The sequence below is a fragment of the Haliaeetus albicilla genome, chromosome 10, assembly GCF_947461875.1.
Source record: "Haliaeetus albicilla chromosome 10, bHalAlb1.1, whole genome shotgun sequence".
Lineage (NCBI taxonomy): Eukaryota > Metazoa > Chordata > Aves > Accipitriformes > Accipitridae > Haliaeetus > Haliaeetus albicilla.
In genome coordinates this window covers 11,918,776-11,944,493 of record NC_091492.1, presented here as the reverse complement: position 1 = coordinate 11,944,493, position 25,718 = coordinate 11,918,776, and the positions used below count along the sequence as shown (strand labels likewise).

The following is a 25,718-nucleotide window of genomic DNA, read 5'->3' as shown; positions in this document are numbered from 1 at the left end:
AGGTGTTGGTATTCACTTGCTGTCTGCACATCACAATAAGAAAACGCAAGGGGAATTTGTAAGCTAGTGAAAGGCTGTGTCTCTAATAGAGAGGAGGACCAGAATCTAGAGCTCATTCTTTGCTTGTAATCTCACTGATCTCTCTTCCAGTAGTATTCTTCATGTTCACACAACAAATGTTGCTGTAGGATGCCTTCATGTCCCATAGCTCATGCTAAGTTCAGTGGCTTCTTTCTGCCTCCCATCAGTACTCCGCCCAATGTCCTTTCTTGACCTTCTGCATATATGCTTACATGCCTCCTGACCATCTTCATCTTCCTTTCGAACTTGGAAGATGTGGACAGACAGACATGTGGACAGACAGACATACCTATAGCATGACTGCAAACTCTCATTTTCTTGGGAAATCTTGCTTAAAAGAGCAAAGTGTCCAGCTGCAGCCAGTTCTAAAGCACAGAGGTGCAGAAGTCCAGTACTACATGGCATGCAGAGTTGAAAATAGTGATAACCTAGACCTTGTATCACCTGTAGAACTATAGGACAGCAGACTGCTCAACAAGTGCTCTTAATGAAATGTGCTTAAGCGCTTTGTTGAACTGGAACCGCAGTCAGCCTGTGGCGCATGGAATATTTTCAGCTGGAAAGTCTCAAATTGTTGAGTCAAGTCCTGTAGTGTTTCAGGAATAGCTCAGGGAGCTGCTGACAGCTCAGACAAATTGGTGTTTTTCTACCTGAGTTGTTGGCCATTCAAGCTGAGCTCAAAGCAAATCTTTGGGGCTTTGGGGAAGCCAGTGACAAATCAAAGAATCTTGTTTAACTTGGCTATGGCTGAATGCTGCACTTCCTTGTGAGGCTTGGTACAGTCCTCTGATTCACAAACAACATCTGCTTCTCTTCACTGACAATTCCTAAGATGACCTCTTGAAGGAAAGGGAGCAAGCATAATTTTCTGAAATGATGGTGATTCTCAGTGAAACAATTGCAGGTGTGTGCAGAAGGCCAAAACCAAGTGTGCTGGATGAACACCTGCATGCTGCCATGACTGGATACATTGGCTTTACCTATTTCTCTTTGCTTACACAGCACTGATTGCTGATGGCACCATGTGGTGCATGGATTTCAGGGTGCTCAGCCTTCTAAAGTCTAAAGAGCATGCTTAAATACTCTGCAAGGACTAAGAACCAACATGTACCTAGGTGTTCTTTCTGGTACCTGATGTTAAGTACTACCAATACTTAACAGCATCTAAAGGCTAGCACTTCCACTTCTGCTGGTCTCATGTCACAGTATTTTCTATCTTCATATGCACATCTCCTGTCTATTCCTCCCAGTGTACCCACCAAGCCTCATGCACATTTTACCTTATGTGGATAAAGCATATGTGGATCTGGGTAGTAGTTTTGTTTGACTAGGGGCTTCCTGTAAATGGCAACCAGAGGGCCTAGCCCACACCCGTGGCACAAGCTTTTAAAGTCCCATTATTGCTCTGAATCACACCTTCGTCTCCACACCCTGAGTCATATATTAAAATAAAACTGTGGGAAATAATAAAACCCAGTTATATGAATGTGTTTTTTATTATAAGGGTTCTTAAATTTTTTTTTATTACTGCTTTGAGGCCAACTCATCATCTTTTGTTATGTTCATTACAAAAGGCTTTGCTTCAATCCCTGTTAACTTGAAGGGAAAGGAACACAGTGCACAGGGAGAGGAGCAGTTCCTTGCTGGCATCCATTCCCTTGTCCTCAGCATGCCTCACAGTCTACCACAGCTGCTCTACAAGAGCCCTCTGGGGTAGGTGGTGTTACAGGGGAGGTTGACCAGGCAAGTTTGCAGAAGACGAGTCACAGAACAGGGGGTCAGATTGAGTTCTCTTTAAGTTTCATACCTAGCACTCTAGCTCATGGCCTTTATTGTTCCAGGTACTCCTGATATGAGCCACTGTCCTTTGTCAAGCAAATATGAAATAGTTTTCAGCTTCACTGATGTCATGTCTGCTTTATCCTCAGCAGAGTGAGAAGTCTTTCTTGGTCACAAAGAGGTAGAAGAGGAGATTGGAGGCGGGGTGGGGGGCGTGCAGGGAAAGTAAGTAGTAGGCAGAAGGCTTGTTTATATTTGCTAATTAGAAAAGTAGATTGTTCCCATTTAAAAAGGAATAATCTGCAAGACCATGTTTTTAAGTATTTAGGCTCTAGATTGGGGAAGGGTGGAGCCCTTTTCTTCCTAGGACTGGGTAAATGAAAGTGTTTGTATCTTGACTGAAGCTTGGGAAATTCCATTTCGTCTTCAGTTTTAGATCATACTTGTTGACCACACCAGTACTAGGACTCCTTGCTCAAAAAACAGCACATCATCCTTGCCATTTTCTCTGACCCTGAAAAGCAGCTGAATGTACAGAAACTTGAGTCCTGGACCAATGCTCCACTGGAGCCTGGCATCATACCAAAATAATATAATTCCTCTGCGCACCTCTGGCTACAGTTTCCAACCCCCTTTTTTTCTTTTCATGTGTCTTTGCTTTCTCAGACAGTAGCACAAGCCTTAGCCTGCGCTCAAGGAATAGTTTGATATTCAAGATCTTCCTCTATTGTAGGGCATGCTACTTTCCGCCATCCCTGTCACACACTTGCCTAGGTCATCTGAATTTCTTCTGGCTTTTAGAAGAGCAGGTGCTTCTGAGACTACAGCCTGAAGCTCTGATGGAGCAGGTGAGTCAGAAGTTGGCTTCCTAGTTACTCTATGGGGAGAGGGTGCTAAAGTCTTCATTACAGGTTTGCTGTAGTTTTTTTCTGAAGCTTCTTATAGAGGCACTACTCAAAAGGATTTTTTTTATGATGTGGGCTTCTGATCATCTAAAATTCTGCTGCCACTAAAGAGTTCACAGGGCACCCAAAAACTCTGTTGTTAAGGACTTGTGGTAATAAATGACTTCCCAGTAGTCTTTTTATATATATCTACTTCTGTCTATTTCTGGACATGTATTAAATAATTCTCCATCATCAGGAATGCATTAAGTGTTCCCTGACTGACCATCCAAAAATAATTTAAATAGCATTCTTCTGGTTTATTGAATGTCTTTTGTGACATGTATTACTCTCTGCTTAATAAGCCATACAGGATCTAAAATTGTGGCAAGTCCCCTTGATCTCTGAGGATGGCATGTATTTTAAAATGATTTTTACCTGTAGAATCATTAACTCATGAGATACTTTCTGCTTCACTGCTAGGAAATAAATAGAAGTTCCTGTGAGGTAATCAAAAACCCAACAGACCAAGAAACTGGCTCTTTAAAGACACAATAGATCAACAGGATAGCCCTGTGTGGACAAAATGCCTGGAAACTGGGCATCGTCTGAAAATAATGTATACAATGGTTGAAACCTCTGGGCACAGCTGTGAAATCCCTGCAGGTATTTTATTCCCTGTTCCTCAGTAATTCAGGTGACTTTTGTAAGGGTAGTGCCTGGAGAGCTCCCATGGAAACAAGAACTAATGATAGGTAGAAATAGAGCTGGGACAACCATGTTACAAAGGCTTCACAAAAGCTCCTAATCCATGAGATCTAGCATATACTATTGAGGCTATTGAATAATGGATTTGCTCACTGTACAAATATAAAACTTGTTACAGGCACCTTTCACTAACTGTGGCATTCTAAAACTGTTCATCCAGGCTATAATGTCCACCCTTTTTGGTACTGAGTTGTTGTACTAGATATATTATCAAACTGAAATACTGGCTGCTTCACTCTTTCTGTTTCTGTGGTTTGTCAGAGCTTCTGCATTTCTGAAAAGTGTATTTTTAAGGGAAGAAAATGGTAGCTTTGAACCTGGGTGTTTCCCCACAGAGTAGCTGTTCATGGTCCTTTTGGTTTTGTGAGTAATCGGTCTGGTCCTGGGCACTCAGTATCTAATATTTTGCATACAGTGAGTGGGTGAATGACTTATATCCATGGCAGTGGTGCCTGCGGGTAGGTAGAACAACTGGGAAATTCAGTTCTTATAAATCTATAAAAATAGCTAAGAGGTGTAATGTACTGTAAAGCTGCCACATTAACACGCACTGGGATGTCTTTTCATTGTTTTGATATGCAGCAACAGTTTTATGGTTGTCTCAGAAGGTGTTATAAAGCTTTGTTTCAACATGGATAATATTCCAAATCCAAATTTTGCTTCATTTTTATGTGGTTTCAGAAAACTAATATTAACTAGAGTGCATTTGCATTTACCGTGCTTGTCACAATTATAAGGCAGGTGCAGAAATAATGGGAGTTGGTTTCATTTAATAGCAAAGATTCAGCAATGTTTGTCCTATCCAACTGTCTATTTTTTTTCCTTGTAAGTGAATTGAGAAGCAGAGCTTGAGATGCACAATCACTAGCTTCAGTTGCTTGGCCTTTCTTTGCCTCTCCTTCCCCATATCTCCATGGGGTCTCTCAGGATAAGTCAGCTAACACTGAGAAGCGCACACGCAAAAGTGTGTCAATCCCCAAAGCAAACAGGAGCAAGGTGGCCAGGTGTGTGTTGTAAGGCGACAAACACCAATGCTGCTTTACTCCTGGGACAGCACCCCAAGAGGCATTTGACAGTCAGTGATGTCTGTGCTCTGACTCTACCTGTTTAGTTCACCTTTGTTCCCCTGCAGACAAGCTCTTGGACTGTTCCTTCCACGTCCAGGCTGTCTCTGCCTTCCTTTTCCTCCATCCCTTTCAATGGAAGGGACTCTCTTGTTGACTTTGTGACTTAACATTCATTATTCTCTTCTTCATGCTTTTCATCCTCTTACTGATGAGGAGAGGAGGAGGAGGAGGTGGAAAAACCCTGAGGGGACTGAAGCTAAGATAAACTCAGGTTCAGTGTGAAGAGTTGCACAGCTTTTCCCCTCCTAATGGCCACAGTAGGACAACTGTCGGGGCCTTTCTTGTGCTACTCCGCTATCCTCTTGTAGAGGAACAAGCATTTTTTTGCAACAGTTCCCAGGGAAGAGGTAGCTCAGAACCCAGCAGAGAAGCCCCGTGGTGTGATAGGCTCTTACTTGGACCTGTTGCCCATCTGCATAATGCCTAGACTAGAGGGAAAAGTAGCCCAAAAAGGGGGCCAAGAGTAGAACAGTGCCCACCCTAATAATGACTTACTCTACTGTGCAATGGAGTCCAGGAACTTTGCCTGATTTCTCTTCATTCTCTTTCTGGTCACTGGAAATCTGCTCAGCTCTCTTTCTCAGCATTAGAATGGGGATCGTGTTAATGCCAGTCTTTTCTTGTGGGGAATATGACATCTGTGTCAAGGTGATTCTGGAAAGATAGCTGAAAATGAGCAAACTACCTTGGAAATTATCACCTGCAGGTGATGCAGGCTGATGTGATGTCAGTAATGGCCATTTTGTGCATCTACACTGTAAGAGCTTGTTTCATTAGAAAATATAAAACAAAATACTTCTGAGATTGACAGAGAAGACAATATAATCTCATACCTTTTAAGTATCTCTCTGCTTTACGTTGGTACAGTGTGTATATAGCTGATAATTTTGCTTTTACACTGTACCAGCAGACTGCAACTCTGGCTGAGAAGTATCATCAAAACAGTGTTTATGTGGAGAAGAAGGATGAGTTCTGAATAGACATTTTAAGTGATGGGCACTAGAAATAAGTCTTAAATTCTTTTACAGTATAGGTAGTCCTAATTAATAACTGCCTTTCAATTTCAGTGGTAATAACAAATAGATCACCCTGATTATTTTGAATGATAATGCACAAATAGGCATATTTTGCCAGAACTCTGCAACTGTGATGACAGGAACCATAGAAGTCTCTTTGTAGATGGAGTGAATTTGAGTCTATGTGCTGGGTTCTACTCCTTATGATGCTTCTGTGCATCTCCTCCTGGGATGACAAAAGAAGGGCTGGCCTATTCCTCCCTTCTGGCTGCCCATACCACAGACTGGGGAGAAAATTGGTTAGGAGAGGCAAAAGAGACATTGCACACATTCTTTTCCCTCTACTCAGAAGTGAGAGGTCAGTGCTTTGCTCTGTGAGACAGCTTGCGTTCTTTTCCTGCACTCTTCCAAGGATGTCTTTGAAACAAACAAACAAACAAACCAACCCACCCCAAACAAAAACCCAACCTGCACCCCCCCGCACCTCCCCCCCACATTTGCCTAAAGCAGGCCTATTTCTGTTTTCTTTGTGTATGAAAGTGGTTTCGTCGTTGATAATGCAGCTGAATAAAGTCTACCTGCTTTCCGTTAGGTTTATAAAGTATTTATTCCTTTCTGGTAACCCAGAATCCTAGTGGGATTTCATCTGCTTTTGCACCTCTCTTTACCAGAATCAGCCTCTCTCCTGTATTTTACTTGGAGAGAGGATAATATGGGGAAAGCACATTCAAGGTTAGTTTTTTCTATCTTTTTTGTTCTTCAAACATTGTTTTTAACCTGGTTCTCATACAGAAGCACACAGCAGTCAGAAAATCTGCTTTGCTTAAAAGGCTAATGCAGATAGTTTGCTTATAGGAGAGCCATTTTAACTCTTCTAGTACTGGCCCTATTGCAAGATTTGCAGAGGACAATATAGACCTTCAGAGTCTTAATTTTTCAAAGCTTTAGTGTTATAAATGCTGCAAAAATTTTCAGCTCAGTTTGCTTGAATTTGCTTTCACTTTATGGATTTCTCAGTTACTGTGGATCACATGTACTAATGAAGGGTTTTTGTTTTGTTTTTTCTTTGTCAGCAGCACCTCTGAAGAGAAGTTCAGCATGTAAAAGTTTTAAATTCTAGAAGAAATTCCAATAAAGAATCAGTAGGTGAATGTAAACATGCATAGAAGAGTTATTGCCAAGAATTTTTAAATATTAAAAAAAACCCCTAGATGTGATTAACTTGAAAATGTTTTGAGACCAGTGTACGCCAGTGAAGGATCTGATTCAGTAAATGGTGCTTAATGCCATGAGATGCTGGCAAACTAAGCATTAAACTCAATAAGATGTATTTGGAGAATTGGGCCCCAAATGTGATTCTCTGGTTTCATCTTGAGCTGTGTGTGAGTAGGTGTATACTGTATGACAGCAAGGTTGCTGTAGTAATTATTCATTAGCTTTAAATAACAGGGTAATTATGAAGGTAAAATTCATATACCCCAACACACCCTTTTTTTGCTAGCTTTTCAATTTCTGAAGAATGCCTACAGCCCTCTGCTTTGTGTTGGAAAACAGGGCACTGCCCCTAGTTGTACATGGTTGTTTCTTTGCTTTTTGCATGCTCCTTGCAAGAACGTGAACTGAGGTGAAAAGGTAACATGAATCAGGGAGGCAGGCACTTGAAGAGAATGAAAACTCAGTTTCTCCTATGCCTCCAAGGATAATGAAGGTCACTCTGGTGCCCATAAACACATGTATACTGCACACAGGACTGGTTTCTCCCTGAAGATTCTTGAATTACCTGTTTTTTGAATTTCTGTTCTATTCTGGGGCAAAAAGCAGCTAGCAGAACAGAGACGAAAAGGACAAGTGGCAATATTTCGGTAGGACAGGACCCAGTCTGGTAATCTATATCCTAGATATTTAACCATCACGTGCTTTTGGGTGGCATGGCATGACCAGTGAACTTGTGTTACATAGGCAGAATAGGCAGAGTTTGAATGCTTCTGGATAAAAGTTTGGATCCAGGAATCAATTTCTCTCTCATGGATTGAACCTAATTCACTATATTCAGAATCTTGGAATGAAGTCCACAAAAATTACTCTGTTCTTTTACCTGTAATCAGGGACTGTTGCACATGATACGCTGCGGTTATGCTCCACATGTTCTGCGTAGCAGTTCTGATTTACTGCATTCGTGAAGGGCTGCTACAATGCATGGTGCAGGGAGCCCAGCAAGCCTGTACACGCAGCAGGTGGAAGGTCCTCTGCACCCTTGTGGTCCTGTGCATAACCACAGACTAACACAGACTCATTCTACACTTCCTGTGCTACAAACCCCATAAGCCTGCTTCAGACACAAGGGCCTTGACCTAGTGTAAGAGGTGGATGATTCGGCAAGGGCAACATGCTTAGCACTGCTCTCCCAGCTAGCCTGTCAAGGACAGGTTGCCACTGCCAGTTTCTTTTACTGAAGTTGTTTGGTTTTGCTGTCCTTTACCCAACTCAGTGCTGCAACCACTGGCTAAGGGTTCATTCTCTGTTTCTTGCACTATGAGCATCATATTGTGAATGCCTAGTGGAACATAATAAAGCTTATGCCTAGAAAGCCATATGTAGTTCAGGCCCTCACACAGGATATGATACATATGCCAGATGTCTTACATTGCAGATAAATTCTCAGTGTGCTGGACTGTTGGGATAGAAGGGTCACCAACAGTACCATACTTGTCTGTCTTCAGATGTGCCTTCTTCAAGTAGGTGTGCTCTAGGATCTGAGAGCGAGCTTTCCATGAGATCAACAAGAGGATGCTGAGTTTGTGATCCCAGGTATATCTCAGATGTGAGACTAAGCCTAAGGCTTAGTGCTTTTGTAAATGAGAGTTTTTTTCACCACTTGATAATATTGACAACTCAGTAGCAGTGGTGAGGAGCAAAGTGCTAATAAATATTGGGCCAGTCACCTGATGTGTTAGGCAAGCACCTAAGATCTTGTGTGGAAATTGCCTATCACATTTTTCTGTTCTAGTGGAGCGGATGTGAGCAAACACTGTTGTCTAAAAAGACCCACGTGGACCATGATTCTGGTGTGTTCTGAACTTGAGAGTTGAAACAGTTCTAGTGTGGTAACAGGCTGGTGCAATTTCCATAGCAGCTGAAAAGCTGAGGAGACTGGAGAGATGGACAGACTTGTAAGGGAAGAACTAAATTGCCAGAAACTTGAACTTTTGGAAGAAAACTGTCACTATCTTGGGAAGTATGGAGTGCAGATCTGTGAGACCAACTATTTGAAAACAAAATGGTTATTAGAGAGCTCATTCTTGGGGTCTAATGGAGACTTCAACAGTGAGCTACTTTGTTGCTGTAGTGTCTGGGTGCTCTAGCTCTGTGCTAGGGGCCCCTTTTATTATTCTGAGATATCCTATTATGCTATAAAATCTTGTTTTAAGAAAAAGCTGAAAAAGAGAGTGATATGTAAACTGTTGGATATCTTTATGGGCAACAAATGGTCTTCACGTTAAAAAAACCCCAAAACAAATCCAAACCCCAACAAAAAGTCCCTTGCATTGTCACCAAATTGAAACATTAACAGTTAAGAGTCCAGGCCTGTAAGGAGGGGGAGAGCTCCTATCCAAGCAGCCTGGACAGGGTAACTCTTTTATCAAATCCTGAGCATTTAATTAGGGGAGCCCTATCTTTGCCTGCTTCTGTACCTTCTCTTGCTCTTTGTCCTCAAAGCAGCACTGTTATTTTAAAACACCCTGACAGCTTGGAAAAAAGTTTTATTAGGCTCTTCCCGTAACTATCCCACTCTGCCCACCTGCTCCACTGTGCCCTCCAGCAGAAATGGAGCACACTTGACCATGCAGTGTGATATGTAGCTGTGTGGGGGGCTGGGCAACAACTCAGTGTTTTGATATTACAAGAGTATTTGAGACCTGATTGATATAAGGTTGGGATCTCTGTAAGAAATACACTTAAAACCCAGTGCTTTACACAACAGGAAGATGAAAACTGATACAGAAGTAATTAGTAACAGATAATCTGTGGTAGTGTAGTTGTTTGCATTAGACCAAATATAGTAGCTAAGCAGTACACAAAATGCTATGAGGAAAAATAGAAGGTCAAAAACATATACACCCTTTTATTGCACAATACTGTAAGCCGTATGCATGTGTGAGAGATATATAAATATATACATTGCTCTCTTATGCATACTCCTTGGACCTCACACTGTATCATTTCATAAATAGGATCTGTAAGTGCCTATTGTGTTGAGCCTTTGGTTATTTTTATTTCATAACACTAACATGTTTGGTTTTTTTCAATGGTATTTATCTGAGAACATCTGAGAGCCAAGCAGCTCTGTAAGGCAAGCATGTTTACTTGTATTAGTGGATTACTTAGCCAGTGGCCTCTGGTCCCATCACAAATTTTGCATCCTACAGAAACACTAAATCATATCAAGAGGCATGTAAACACTTCAAACACAACTTTTGAGTCCTAGAGACTGAGACCTTTACATTTGCAAAGTAAATCTCCAAAATTTGGATGCCTAGCTTTGGATGCTGATGACTATGGTGGACAACCACAAATGCAGTTTTCTTCACAGGAACTATTGGTGCTCAGCATCTCTGAAAGATTGAAAAGTTAGGTGTCTCAGACAGGATACTGTGAACTAACACTTCTGTAGATCTTAGTCTCACATTGATCAAATTTAGCCCTGATTCTTACAGACTGTTGATGTATCGAGCAGGAACAGGACCTTTTCTTGTTGCCTTTCAGTGCTCTGTGTTAGCCACTGAGTCATTCTTCTTGTGTTGCTCTAATGAAATGGTTGACATGTCAATCCATTACTTCAGAGGTTAATGGCTACATGGAAAGTAATATAGCAGGCCCTTGTGGCAAAGCAGAAACCTTATCACACTATTTCCTTTCTGATCCCCTCAGTTTTGACAGCTGTTGTGGGGAAAAAAAAAAAAAAGCTTTTTGTGTCTTGATTTCTTTCAGCGACATTAGTCAGTGAACCTAGGATTTTTCCAGTGAAGTGAACCCGATTTTTCTGTTGTTTTTCCTTTTTCCTTGTCTCTTCATTTTTTAAAAAGAGTCAGTGTGTGGAAGTTTGAATTATTTTGTGGGTGGAAGTGAATAAAAATTGGATTACTGACTCTGAGAAAACCAGGACTGTAAAAGAAGGACTCTCATAAAATGAGTGTCTGCTTATTAAACAGGATTAGCTCTGTCATACAAGTGTTCAGACATAGCAAGCACAAGCAGAAAACAAACAATTTTCTCACCTTTAAAGAATGGTATCCTGTCCTGTTCCTTATGGTGTCCTATACCAGCATAACATTACAGTTTCAGTCAAAAGCTGTACACTTAAAAATAAAAAAATAAACCTCTCACCCCCTGCCCCCCCCCCCCCCCTTGTGTAGAGACTGAACAAAATTGCAAAATATTTTAAACAGGAAAAGCTGCTGCTAGAGTAAAAAAAAAGAGGAAGGTTTTATTGCTAAATTAGGAAGTGGAAGTTCATATGAAAGACGTTTTCCTCAGGAAAAGATTGGTAAATGTGAGGCAAGGTGATCTTGCAATATAGCAGCTCTCAGCTCGCTCTCTTTCTCTAACACACCGTTCTTCCAGTATCACATTTTATCTATGTATATCATGACCTGGTACCCAAACAATAATAGCAAAGAATGAGGTTTGACATGATGGTCTGGGTAGTAAGTGAGGATTCTGTAGCAGCAATGTATTTGGCATTAGTGACAGCTAAGGATTATCAGCTCTTTTTAGCTCTATGGGGTTTTTTTTGGTCTCCCCTTTCACTTGTCAGGGGACCAGGAACAATGTACAGGAATCTGTATCACATTTTGCAGTCAAGATGTGTTCTATGAAGAAAATAATTAATTATGAATATTTCAATGTTATTCAAAAAGTTTTTTTGGAATATTTTAGGGCTAACCAGTAATGGTATAAAATCATATAATTTCCCATTCTGCTTCTTTATAATTTCACAATGTGACTTAAAGGTATTAAAGCATGTTTCCCCAAATCAGGACTTACATATTTATCATAAAGCTTAACAGCTTATTGTTACAGTAGTTTGTCATCTGTTTTTTTGTGCCTTAGTTTACTTGTTCCTTCCAGAATGCATGCTAAGGTTTTTCTGTTGATGATTCTAGCTACTTGGTTTAATTAATTACAGTTTGCTCAAAAGCCACATGAAATAGCTGGTCTCCAACCCCCAAAAACTTAAGAAGAAAGAAAAAAAACCCAAACATCCGTACGCTTGTGGGTTATATGGGCAAGATCCAGGAGTTCAGATAGCAAATACTAAAAGACATTTATTTGTGGAAAAGGAGGCTCAGCAAGGAATTATTTATTACTTTTCTATTCTTTCTTCTCAGAGGCATGCAACAAAAGGACAAAGTCAAGGGTCATGTGTTGTAAGAAGAGACATAGATATGAGGAAAATTTTTTCACCAAGAGGGTGGTCCAACTCTAGAACAGGTTGCCCAAAGTGCAATCTCCACTCTTGGGGATGTTCAAAAGCTGAGCCGTCACCAACCTGCTCTAGCTGGCCCTGTGCTGAGCATGGGAGTTGGACTAGGGACCTCCAAAAGCCCCTTTCAACCTTAGCTATTCTGTGATCTGTATGTGGTTCTGTATATCTTAGTTCCATAAATGACTTATTACAGGCCAGATTTTTCAGTACTGTGGAACAAAAGTAGATGTGTTGAAACTGAGGTATCAGCATTCAGAATAGTTGGTGATTGTAGATGATGTCTTTTCCTTCATGACCTGCAAATAATTGCTGTAATTATTATGTTTGCTAATAATTTTCAAGTAGTAGATCTGAGGCACATTTAATAAGTTTCACTGGTTGAAAAAGGGTTTTTCCTACATTATAATTACTTAATAAGCTAAGAAAAAAGACTGAAAAAAATCTGCTCTTTTGCAGATGTTACATCTCTTGTAATGTGAAATGTTATTCTAATGCTTTAGAAAGTGTTTATCTTTGGTCTAAGCAATTATCTGATTGGCACCTTCTTTCTTTTTCATCCCCCACTATCTTTTCTCTTGTCTGGCTTCTTCAGTTTCCCTCCTTCTTTCCTGAGAATGAAATAATAATTAAAAAGAAAAAGTCTCATTAAAATGCAGTTAGTTAAATATGTATGTTTTAACAATTATTTCTAATGGAAAACTCTACTTGTGATGGCCACTGCTATTATATGTATTTTGAAATCATCCTAGATTTGGAAAATGCATCTTGTGTGGACAGACAAAACCTTTCCCTTCCAGAGGTAATTTCTATCCTGATGGTGCTTGATTCAACATGCTTAGACTACATGAGATGGAAAACTGGGGAACGGAGAAGCATATGTAGAGCCTGAAGAAAATAGTTATTAAAACAATTTAGCTTGCCATTAAATCTCACAATTTTTGAATATAAATAGGTTGCTCTTCCCTTTGCCTCATCTGTCATTTTATTATAGCAGAAAACCTGGTGCTGAACAAAATAGGCAGGGTAGCCTAGCAGTTAAAATAGAACTAGAAGCCAGGATCTTGATCTTTGGTCTGACTCCACCAATGACAAGCTGTATCATCCTGTGCAATTTACCAAACCTCTGAGTCTCGCTTACCGCTCTGTAAATGTCATATAACTACATAGGATGCTAAGAGGTTTAATTAGAATTAATTTTAGCCTTTCAAGTACTTTGTGTTTCTCAGATGAAACGTGCTATGCAAGTGTGAAGGATAATTATTATGTTGCGTCTGTGTTTTTCTGATACATTATTACTATTCTTTTATTAACCTTGTTTTGAAAAAAAAAAAAAAAAACCAACCCACAGTACTTACTGGTTTTCAGTTTTGTTTGTATGGTTTAAAGTTAGTCCCTGTGAGCACAGTAAGTAATTAAACTAATATTGGCATTGAGATGTGGGTTTTTTCATTTGAGAATGTTAATGGCTATTAGTATATTGTCACAAAATGTCTGGCTGTTTTGATACTTTGAGCACCTTGAATCATGCACTTAGGTGTAAGAAGGGTCATACTGCTTTTAAATGTAGTGAGGTAGCCAAGCAATAACAGCCTGCAAAGGCTCTGTTGATAGCTTCCTTGTAGCTGGTCAGGCTTGACCCAGACGGCATTAAGGAGCAATTGTTCAGAAAATTGTCCTGGCAATCAGTGCCTGGTGCCTCCTTAACTGTTCGCCAGTCTTGTCAGGAGCTGAGCATACCTTTTGCAACAGGCCACTGCCTGTTTCTCCATTTTTTTTTCAACCGAAACACTGAAGTCCAGGGAAAGCCAAGATACCAGGGGATGACACGTAGCACATGGAAGCGTGCTGTCTTGTTGGATAGGAGATAACTGTGTTTTTTCCAGATGGAATCACTGCTACACGAGAAATAAAAATAACTGATTGTAGCAGAAACTCCATGTCCCAAGGACATAATAATTCAGAAAGTGTTGAGTTATAAACTGTACTTGTACTTTAACATGGATTTGAGCATGTGATTAGGCTTTTCTTGTAGCTGAGTGTTCAGGAGCCTTAAATAGAAAGGCAGTATTAACAAATAAGATCAGATCATTTTGGGATAATGAACTTCTTTCAATAAGGTTATTGTTTTATAGGCAGGTCACACTCTTTTTGTCCTCACTTGCCATGTGCTATAAAGTGCAACTGTACAATTATTCTAACACACAGGACTCCTGTGTTAATTGCAATGAGATAAACGTGTCTGGAGACACAGTTCTCTTCCAGTCAAGGCCACAGCTGTAATGAAGCTGACTTACCTTGCTGTTAGACATACTGTCTGGAAAACTGCTTGAGCTGCTTTGGTGCCCTTCTATTCTAAAGTAGGTTAGAGCATAAAAATAAAAAGGACATGAATGTGTTTATGCCATTCTTATTCTTTATACGTACAGCATGCAGATGATGTAGGTGTACCATAACACTACCTAAGCAAAACACAGGCTTAGCTTATCCACTGAAGCTGCATTTTTGTCCTGCTCTAGTAAAACCACTCTTGAGCAAAGTCCTTACTGGTATAGTTGTCTCCACTGTCTCTGTCCTAAATATTAAGTACCATTTGATGATCCTGACAGGTGTAGGTTAGGGTTGGCCAATGTGAACTTTGTCAACTTTATATGCAATAGACTTCTTCACTAGCATAGACCAGATATTAAGTTCAAGATTCCAAACTTACACAAAAAGCATTTCTTAAATGCTAATCCAGCCCTGATTAAGGTCCGTTAACATGGGAACTCCAGGCTAATAGCAAAGTGCCACGTGCTAGTTGGTTGTTCTTCTGCAAGTAGACATCTTGTCTTTGGCTTACCTGGCAACTTGTGTATTTGTAAGATAGGATGCCAAATAAAAGAGTGCATGCATTTTGTAAGGCTTGTTAGCTAAAAAATGTTATTTGATGTACTTTGCTATTATCAGAAGGAGTGGTGTGGTACTGGAAAGTTCTCAGAGCAGGGAATAGGCACAGATACATTTGAAGACCCCAGCGTTTCTTGTTTCTCCCTTGCTATCTGTGTCAGCCTGTGATGCCTATGTTAACACATAGGATTTGAGATCTGAAATCATGTCACAAACTAAATGTTGATTGTGCTGTAATGTCCAATGACCACTTGGGTGCCTGGGGTCTGATGGTTCTGGCACCATATTGGGCAGACAACAGTTTGCTGTCTGGCATATCTCTGTTGCCCTTTGAGAAATAACTGATCATGGATATGAATCTAGCTGAGCCACTAACAAAGAGACTACCACATCTATGAAGAGACTGACAGACTGAAAGGGAATGCAGATGGGTACTACACATTTGCAAATGTTTATTATTTAAAGTCTGTGACTGGGAAATATATAGAATGAAAGGGTCAGAGAAAGAAAGTGTGCCTTGCTGGCTTTGCCTTTTAAATTTTAGGATCAAAAAGAAAGAAGGAGAAATATGTCACATTGCAGGTAATTAAGGATTCATCAGGAAATAAGGAACACTTGGTCCCTGTCATAGCTTTGAGGACAAAAGGTGAAGGGTATCTGGTATAATATCTTCCATATGTGGCATGCTAATTGGAGGGATAGAAATGAGGTATTTGGAAAGCTGAATCTAAGCTCTTATAAATGGAATGCTTTTCCTTAATAAGTTTGCTGGTAGGCTCAGTGCTTTACACGTGAAAAATAAGAATGTATTTGGGATTTGAATGATGATTCCTAAGCATCGCAGTGTCTTCTCATTACCAATGCCTAAGAGTTGCTGTAAATGTCATCTAGGCTGTTGGCATTTTAGTCTAAGTCTTTCCAGAGTTTTGAAAGCCTCACATTGGGAATGGCGTACAGAAATTGTTTCTCAGACCTTAGAAAAGTGTGGGGCTTATTCTGATTAGATACAGCTTTGGTTTTGAGGATGAAAAGGCATCACCACCACTTGGTTTTGATACACATCCCCTGGCCCAGACAAAATAGGTCACTGTGTCCAGGTGAGTCAAACACCTTCTGGGCAGTTATGTCCTGCAGATTTACAAGTTCGTCTGAGATGGAGAGGACAGGATTTCTCTATGAAGGGCTGTAACGTGAGAAACGTCGAGGGACGGAGTTGCACATTATTCCCGCTAGATGGCAATTAAAACACATCGGATAAATCCAGCTGGTAAAGCTCGCCAAAGGTTTCGACTCTTGTAGCTTACTTTGAAGTGTTAAAAGCTCGCCTTTTGAGTAAGACTTTGGGATATCTTTATTTTCCTTGGATTAGAGCATGCAATAATTTCCATATGACAAAGGAAATATTGTTAAAGCTGAACCGAATGTTGGATTGCACATTTGGATTCATACATGTCTTGGCAGTTTTGGAAAGGATGTATTTGGTTTCTTTGCTGTAGAACCCCCACCTCCTTGGGGAGGGGGAGTAGTAGAGTCAGCAGCAAGTAGGAGAGGTCTTGGCAGGGTGGCCTCTTGGAAATTCACTGCCAGGAAGCCAGAAGAGCCCTAATTAGGCAGGCAAGTAGAGCCCGATCCAAAGCCTGCTAAAGTTAATGGGAGTATCTTGGGTTTGGGCATTGTTTTCCTACTTCCAGGTAAATCTACCAAATGAGTCTGTCCTCTTCAGCATTCTGCTTTATATGCATTACATCATCTACTGCAACTGCTAGCATACTAGGTATAAATGCATGTCTGTATTATTTGTAATGAAGATATGGTATTCACATGCTCTGTATGAATAACTTACAGGAATACATGTGAGGTAATTGAATTGTTTTTCTATTTTTTTCCTAATTAGAGTTTGAAACAATATAATTTTCTCACATGTGTGCTGGAGAGTATAATTTCTTTTGAATGAAGGGGAGGGGCACCTTTTATCCTGACTTTTGTCTCAATATATTTCAGTTAAAGTTCTAATTAAATGCAGAATGTCACATGTTGGGCTGCCCTAGCATACACCCAGGGACCTTAATAACAGCTGGTCCTGGACTTACAAAATGTCATTGCTAGCAGAATTCAGGCAAAAGCTACTATGGAGTTAGTCCTGCTTCTCTGTTTAAAGTTGCTCCAGTACTGGCAATACTCATCTCAGAGATAACTAATGTAAAATACTGGAAATGACTCTGTGCTCTATAATCAGGAAAAAATTCCCCATAGATTCAGTGGGAATTCTGCCTGGGTAAACCCACAGGTATTGTATGCATTGTGAGATTGCATGCAAAGGAAGATCATCCCTATAACTTTATGGCCTGATTAAAAAAAAAAAAATCTAAATAAAGATTAATGGAAATAGCTTCTCTGATTACACCACTATTTTATGCTTATTTGAGCAACTTTAAATAGATAAGGAAATATGAGTTTCAATCTGTGCCTGGTGCCCCAGAGTAATTGAAACTCCCCTTTGTTGCAGAAATGCTGGCTATAACCACTGTAAAGCAGTAAAACGTCTGTTGGATATTCCCGCAGAATTCTGGTTTTGTCTGTCAAAGTTTATTCTCCCTATTCACACAATATTAGTGTAAGTTTTATACTTATTTTAAAAAATACACTTAATCTTTTCGTTACAGAAGCACGACATATGAAAAATGGAAGATTAACACTTCCAGGATTTTCATATTGGTAAGTCACAGTTGGATTCAGGTAGCTTTACACTAGGTTTTGTACAGAGTTGAGACATTTGTGACTGCAAAAGGACACTAGTTTCCTAATGGCTGACAATGACTGCTACACATTGTACACAGAGAAAGGTTTTCATGTTTTTCAGTTTAGCTGAGTTGATGTTGCATCCCTGAAAGGCTCAGTTTACTTCTACAAGATGTTGTGTGGCAGCTCTTGAGGAAGTAAAGAAGTTCCCTGTTTATATGGATGGGTGACATAACCGTCTTTTACCATAAAGACAGATAAGTTTGTCCCCATCTCCTCTCAGCCAACTCTTGATACGCTCCAGGTAGACACTTTCATATTCTAGGCTTGGGCTCCCCCCTTTACACTTTCAGTTCTCTGATCCTCTGATTGAACTTCTGCCATGCCACATTTTTCAGCATAGTGGACAGGATCAAGGAATTGATCAATTTGCAAGGGGTCATAGCTGGATTAATCTGGGAGGGAAATGCAAGACTTGGTGTTCATGTGGGTACTTAGTGAGATGGGTGAAACTATTGATTTGAGTCCTTTGATGAGAGCTTTCAGACTTGGAGGGTAGATTCAGGTGGGAATGTAGTTCTTAGGCAGTGATGGCTTAATGCCCTATGTGGAGCAGTGTAGGGCTGTACAGTGGTAGCAAGGCAACTGCTGAACAAGCTAGTTTGGATATGGGAAACAGTATAATTGTTTTAGTGCATTGTTCCTGTGGGCCAATCTGCCATTCTTCTAAGGATAAACCAGCCTAGACAGACCATGACGTTAACACATTTGTATCATGTCTGGTACCTGAGCTCAGTCATTGCAAGCTTGTTGCTGTCTCTCCAAGTGGCTTTACATCCTGTCTTGTAGGGCTGTCCTCCCATATGTGGCCCATGGAGAGAGCAGAGCCCTGTATCGGCTCCATGTGGAGGGCACTGTGTCTCCGGCGGGGATATGTAGGCAGGTGGTTCAGTGGGCCCGTGTAGAGCAGGAGCTGTGGATTCATAGCTCAAACCACCTTCCTGAGGATAGGTGCTGGCTCCTGTTCTTTCAAAGAATTAAGTAGAAATAATTTGTTTTAAAAGGTGTTTTTACCCACTTTTATATATAATGGTCCAGCAGTTTAATGAGGAAGCCAGTGTTCAGAGCCTCTTCAGGTAGGAGAGTCTCCAGCCTGCATCTTCCTCCTCCCAGGAGAGCTGTCAGTTGCCTGTAAGAAGGAATACAAGACTGTATGAGAGAGACTGAGTGCAAGGGAGGGAATGAATTTGTCAGTTAGTGACTGAAGAATTCACCAGAAGAAATCAGGGTCCAGTCCCAATTCCAAACAGTTCCCAGGTGAGGTCTCTGAGCACCTGGCTAGGGAGGCAGGTACTTTTTGGTTTCTGTCTCTTTCTTTTCTGGTCCAGTGAATTCTGAATTCCTTTCTGCACATGGCCACTTCAGCAGAGTGTGCACTGCTCTCTGACTGCATTTTGAAAGAGTGGAGTCTTCTGATTATTGTCAGGCATGGCTGAGACCATCTGGCAAGTCAAGAAAGAGGCTTTGATGGGCAGGCACTGAATTCTTGCATCCTGATCCAGGTTAGCGGTTGTATAGGTGCTGAGCAGAACTCAAGGAACAAGATGATATAGTGAAAATTAAGGGTTCCTCTGGAATTAGGGCATATTCAGATGATGTATCAGGTTTTTATATCACAGGTTTGCAATAAGGTACCTACCTTCCTCCTAAATGATACTGTAAAATGCCTGCATGTTTCATGAGAGTTAATCCTTGGATCCCTACACATTTTTGTATATTAAAGTGGCCTGTTATTCAGAATGCTTGTATCTACTGCTTTGATTTACTTCATCTGCATTAGAATATGCACAGGACACAAAATACCTTATAATTTCAACTTAGTTATTGCAAAGCAATGAGTGACAGACTATTGGTAGAGTTGTCCCATGTCAAAAAGAAGTGTGAAAAAATACAAGATGATGACAGTGCAGTCCCTGAACATTGGCTGTCAGAATCCTGAGAGAAGTATATGTTCAATTACTGTACTTGACAGCATGTTAACATTGTTCCACTGGTGCTTAAGGATAAATTTTATAGGATTTCTTGTAGTGTCTGAACTGATTTGAGACTCTACAGAACTGAAATGTGCAGAATAAGTTAGTGTGAGACTTCTTTACCCTGAATGAGGTGCTATGACAGATCCTACAAATAAAACACGGAAGGTTTCATTTTGCTGGCAACGGGAGATCTGAGCAGAGCAAAGGCCTTACGGAATAGTGTGATAACCACTGGAGAATCCTTGGTCAGAGAGGACCAATGTGCTGATTCATGCTCTGGCACTCAGAGTGATTGTGCTGTTTGTTGGGAATCACTTCATTGTATCAGTGGAACTGAGGTGGAAAAAGTCTAGGAATTCATTCTGGCTCTTCATTAGGCTTCATGACTCCTGGCTGTATTTTACATTGCAGTATCTTTCTGCTGCCAGAGAAGGTTTGAAAGAACCATGTGGCAATGTTCCCTGCCAGGAGTGAGCCTGATATTAGATTGCTGGTGGGCTTCTATCCCATCTCCTCAAAACCACAGATGACCTTCAGTTCCCCTTTCTTTAGTAATTCCAGGCAAGTTAATGGTTGCTATTGGAGGTTAATTAAAAGGTGGAAAGGTGCCCAGAGAATGGAAGGAATGTAGTCCCAGTGAATAAGTCATGGAACAGGAAATGTGAGAAGACCTGGGTTCTAGTACCAGCTTTTCTGCAGAGTTGGTGTCTGCTGTCTGTCTTTTTGCTTATCTGTGAAATAAAGCTAAAAGTTTTGCCTCTGCTTTGGAGTATTTGACATTTGTGGATGAAAAGGTCTACGTAACTGCTAAGCAAATCTTATAAATTGCTTTTTATATTGTGGGACCATCTCACTTGAGATATAAGCTCTGAAAGTCCATTAAAAAATCTTCACTGTTCAGGTGAAATTATCTGGGAATGAGTACCAGGATTTCAGATGCAGTGAAGCTATAACAGTATTACAGTGCTGTAGTGTTTCAGTTCCTCAATCATTGTATGAAGAGAGGACTTAATTTTGAAAATTGCCAGGGGTTGCCAGACAGCAGAAACAAATGAAAACATTATTTCAATTAATGGAGGTAACATTATTAAAAGTAATGGGCAATATGATTGTACAATTAGTACTTACGCATTTATCCTAAGCTGTGTCTTTTTTTTGCTGAGGGGTAGTAAGGGAAGGTGTAATGGTTCAGCAGCTAGTTAGAAAGGTGCTTTTCTGAGAGTTTTGTCTGATAGTGGAAGCAAAGGCCACATGTAGCACCTGAAGTGCAAGAGGATGAGTTCCAAGCTGGTCTGCTGTATTGCAGTTTTCCACCAGCAGTTTTAATGGATATCTGGTATAGTTCTGCTAGAGAAGGGCTCCAACTCTGCTTAAATGAGATATATATATATATATAGCATGAAGATATATTTTAGTAAGCTCATCTTCTGTTTATTTAACCACAAAGATATGGGTTACTTTTGCTTGACAATCAGGTGTTAGCTATCTTAGCTGACATGGGTTATCCCATTTGAGATGTTTGGTTTTTTCATTGTTTAGTTTGTTTAGCTTTAAAATCTTTTATGCTCAAGTTACCTTAAGGTAAGCCTTAAGACAGCAAGTAAATAAATCCGAAATGCTATGAATTCTGTCATGTGTCCCCCAAATCCCAGATGGGAACGTGTCAGGAGGAAAGAGATGAGCCATTAGTGTTTGTATATGAGCATTCAAGCATATAAAGTAATGTCTCTTTCCTGTCAATTTTGTTGTCTTCCAGTTAAAGGTTTTCTGGTTGGTATCCTGGAGCAGAGAAAGGGCTAAGTATGACAAGGAGAGCAGGCAATTCCTTCTCAGCATCTTGGAGCTGCTGTGTCACATCAGTCCTGTGACTGCTGGTGTCAAGGAGGAGGTTCTTGAGCTCTGGTGCTAGCATGTCCCATACCACCTGAGCGCTGTTTTCTTTCCCTCTCTGTGAAGATTTTCCATCACTTCTGACAGGGCACGAATCTGTTGAAGTTCCAGTTGAGGGCCAATGTGAGACAAACATTCTCTGAGAACCATGCACTAGATCCCTGTTGATCTCTGCCTGTACTGCTGATTTTCCTTTGCCGCAGTGAAAAGAATCCACACCAAATCAGTCTGGCTTGTCTTGAAATAGGTTTCCTAGGGAAGCTGCAATTTAGTATTACTTCTTGGCATCCTTCGCCTCCAACTTCAAAAGAGTAGGTCTCAGTGTTTAGATTTTTTGGGGTGGTGGTGGGGTGTGTTTGGGTTTTTTTTAAGATTTTGAGACTTGCCTGGATTGAATGGTGGTAATAACTGGGTGTTGCTAAGGCAACTTCCATTGTTTTAAATACTCATTTTCCTCTTCCATGGTAAATCCCTGGAGGTTCAGTTTGACATGAGAGTGAAGAAACACGTTAAAAATTCAGTACTGTAATAATACATGCAATAAATAAATTAAAGCAGATATACCTCTGAATTTCTTATGCAAACTTTGTGTGACAGTATATGAATTGGGTACTGCACGTATCTTTGTGTACCTGTCTATGCAAGTACCTTTATGGTACCTGTCCCTGCAAGTATCTTATCCATATGCAGTATTTGCATATGCCAATTTGTTCTTTGCACAGAAAGCATTCTTCACTGTCTGGAAATTTTGCCCAAAGTGTACTCTCATTTTTAATGCTTTCATTGAAGATTGTGGAAGAGTGAAAGGTAAAGAATTGCTCCAGGAATTCATATTCAGAAAATGCATTAAGATACAGACAAAACTTGAATTTTTGTGGATGTGTTAGGAGAAGAGAAAATCTCAACTGTGAAAGTCTGAAGGCAAGAAGCATGTATATTCAGGAGGATAATGTTGGTCTGCTGTGGAAGATACACATCTAGCCAGCTGGAGAATGAAATGGTAGCCAGTGCCAGTAGTGTGAGGACAGGGGACAGATCTCAGCTAGCAGAGCTGTACTGTTCCAACATGTTCAGCGTGTCTGCACCTCCTCCAATAACACAGCACTTGCCTTTGCTGACTTCCTTCTCAGTTTGTACTGTACCATCCAGGCCAGTCCCTGACATATGTACAGCCAGACTGAACTGGACTGTCAGCTGCAGAAAGTGTCAACAGAAGGGTTCGGGTTCTGATTCTGCAGAGCAGACAACAGCAGTTGTGGTGTTGCAGAAGGTGACCCAAATGTGTTTCATAACTTCTGTGCTCATGAGATTTATCTGCCCTTATGTAAAAATCACTAGTGATAAAATCCCAGAAGGGAGGATGACAAAAATCAGATGACTGGTGTTCTTGCAGGGGTGATGTATGGCCTTATCTCCTTGAATATATCATGTATTGCTTACACCAGCATGATGACTGATTTCAGTGGTACAGGTAAGAAGGGTTAATGTCACCCTTTGGCAATAGTATGAAACTTAAATCCTACATAAGGTCCATTTAGAGAGTTTCAGTGAGACTTCAGCAGTGCATAAGACCTGCCAAGAATTTTTGCACTGGAGGAGTACGGGTTGGCAGGATCAGCCCTAACACGTTAAGTGCTGTTTATGATATTATTATTGCTTTGTGAATTCGTTTCCCGCAGAGACAGACTGGAGATGCAATGTTCAGATTCAAACTTCCTCTATGCTATGGGGTGTCAGGTCCATGGTTTAGATTTGGGCCCATGTCAAACTTCTAGTTATTAACAGCAATACTAAGTATTGTGTTTATAGGCTAACTGTAAACTGTATGAAGAATGCAAACAGTTGATTTTCATGAAAAGGCTAGGAAGATGTTATTTTCAAGAATAAAGGGAATATAATCACTCTTCATAGGTAAGATATGTTATTTACACTATGGGGATTCATGTCAGTACATTTTAAGTAAGTTGCTTGGCTGAACTTGTTATCTAGCTGCCAAGAACGGAAGTGAGAGAGAAGAGCCAGTGAGAATTATTGGACTCTACACTCCAAACTTACATCATGTAAACATTTATAACATGACTTTTATTTTCAGCATTGACTATTCTGGTGGGGGCCTCTTTGTTGCTTTATTGCTGGCAGACTGCTTTTGATGGCACTTTTTGGCTTATTTGTGAGGATGCAGCAAGCCAATGGATCTGGAACTACACAATATTTGCAACATGTACAATGAAAACTTCTAGTCATCCCTTTCTCTCTCCAGGTTCCCAGCCACAGCCAGCTGCTTGGGTTTAAGCACTTCCTTATGCCCCTGCTGTTAACGCTGACTTGCAGTGACCGATGGTCCCACCCTGCTTTCTCAGCATATAGTGGTGAAATCAATAATCATGCATGAGAGAGAGAGAGGCTGACTTTTCCATTTCTCCTTAGTCTTGCAGTTACAAAAAAGTATATAAATTCTAAGTACATTATTTTCCATTGAAGAATAGCAACAGATTATAATTTGCAGTTTACCTGGCGATGTTTACTTTGGGACAGGAAACAGTCTTTCATTACAGTCTGGACTTCCTGCTGGTATCAGTAATGCTTTTCTCTTTCGTGGTATCAGGATATGTTCTTCCCAAATCACTTAAGTTCATGTTGAGAATAAAATGCATAATTCAAACAAGTTACTCATTTCTTTCAGATGCACGTTGTCTGTAAAACAACACAGAGCAATGCAGAGCGGTGAGGAAGAGGAGAATAATTCAGGTTTCTTCCTTCATGCAGTTTTCAGATTTCTGATGATGCTACAAGTATCTGACCCAGTGCAGTTATGTGGGTGAACTCCCTAAGTTTTTCTTAGCATTTGTTGCAGTTCATCAATTTGTACCGTTTAGGCTGTAGCCACAGCTCAGTTTACACATGAGTTTTGTTTGTTGTTGTTATTGTTTTCAGAGCCCCTTAATGCTCCTCACTGACCCTTTTGTAAGCTAGAACTTTTGCTCACACTCCATAAGTCAGGGACTCTTCAGTAAAAGAGCCTATCAAGAAAAAAAATCTGGGATGCTTTCCAGGGAAAGGCATGTATAATAGAGAATTCTGGCAGTTTTTCATCTGGCACTAATTTATTATTTCAAGCTGGCTTGCTCTTTAGACTATAATAAACAGTATTTTACATCTAACAAATCACTTTTAATATCCCTGACCTTGACAATGGGTATCTAGTATGGGTTTAAAAGAAAAAACTCTAACCAGAAATACAGTGGGTCACAAACTGATGTAATCATGGTTCTTAATTTTCAGTGTTTCTAGTGAAACGAAAGATACGTGGAAGAATAGGTTGTTTTACTAGAGACATCTACTATCTCCAGCTATGCCATATATGCTAGGTCTTGTAGAGTACAGTCTTTATGTTTAGTCTAAAAGGATTAAATGAAGTAATCATGGAAGAAGATACAGGCTTCAATGAAGTGAAGGCAGTATTTTGCTGAAGTCAGGAGGCTGCTGTTTACGTACCCTTAAGAATTCAAAGAAATATTGTATCAACACACTTAAACTGTGTTTAGATGGAAGGTGCATTCATTCTTATGTTCCTTATTATCTCAAAGAGAAAAGGATTGTTCTTCCTTTTTTGTAAAAGCACACGTAAACCCACAAAAGATAACAGTGTCAAAAGGTTCTCTGCACCACTGGGATATGCTGTCTTTCTCTTTTAAGACAAGTGGTAGCTAGGGAGTTGCTTATCAGATCCCTGGATAGGAGAAAGGATGAGAAGTTGAAATACATCTTGATTAAAGAGCAGCAGAAGACTGCTTGCTTCATGATCCAAGCAACAGTTTGACTCTTTGACTCTTTCCTGTTCCTTACTACTAAGTGTACCCCTTGAATAGTTCAGATTTATTGAAATGTGATATTGGTCACTAGGCAAAGGTTTTTCATCTTTTTTCTGGTTTACATTATCTGCATTTTTAAGTTCTAAACCAATTAGTGTAAATGTAACACAGGTAGATGCTTTACATAATTTACAAGCAGTTGCTACACGTGTA

The 25,718-nt window shown here is 40.3% G+C and overlaps 1 long non-coding RNA gene across 1 annotated transcript in view; it reads left to right on the top strand.

The window, feature by feature from the left end:
- LOC138687087 (uncharacterized) overlaps window positions 1-25,718 on the top strand; it is a 147,108-nt gene that overhangs the window by 9,707 nt on the left and 111,683 nt on the right. The gene's annotated exons all lie outside the window — the stretch shown is intronic.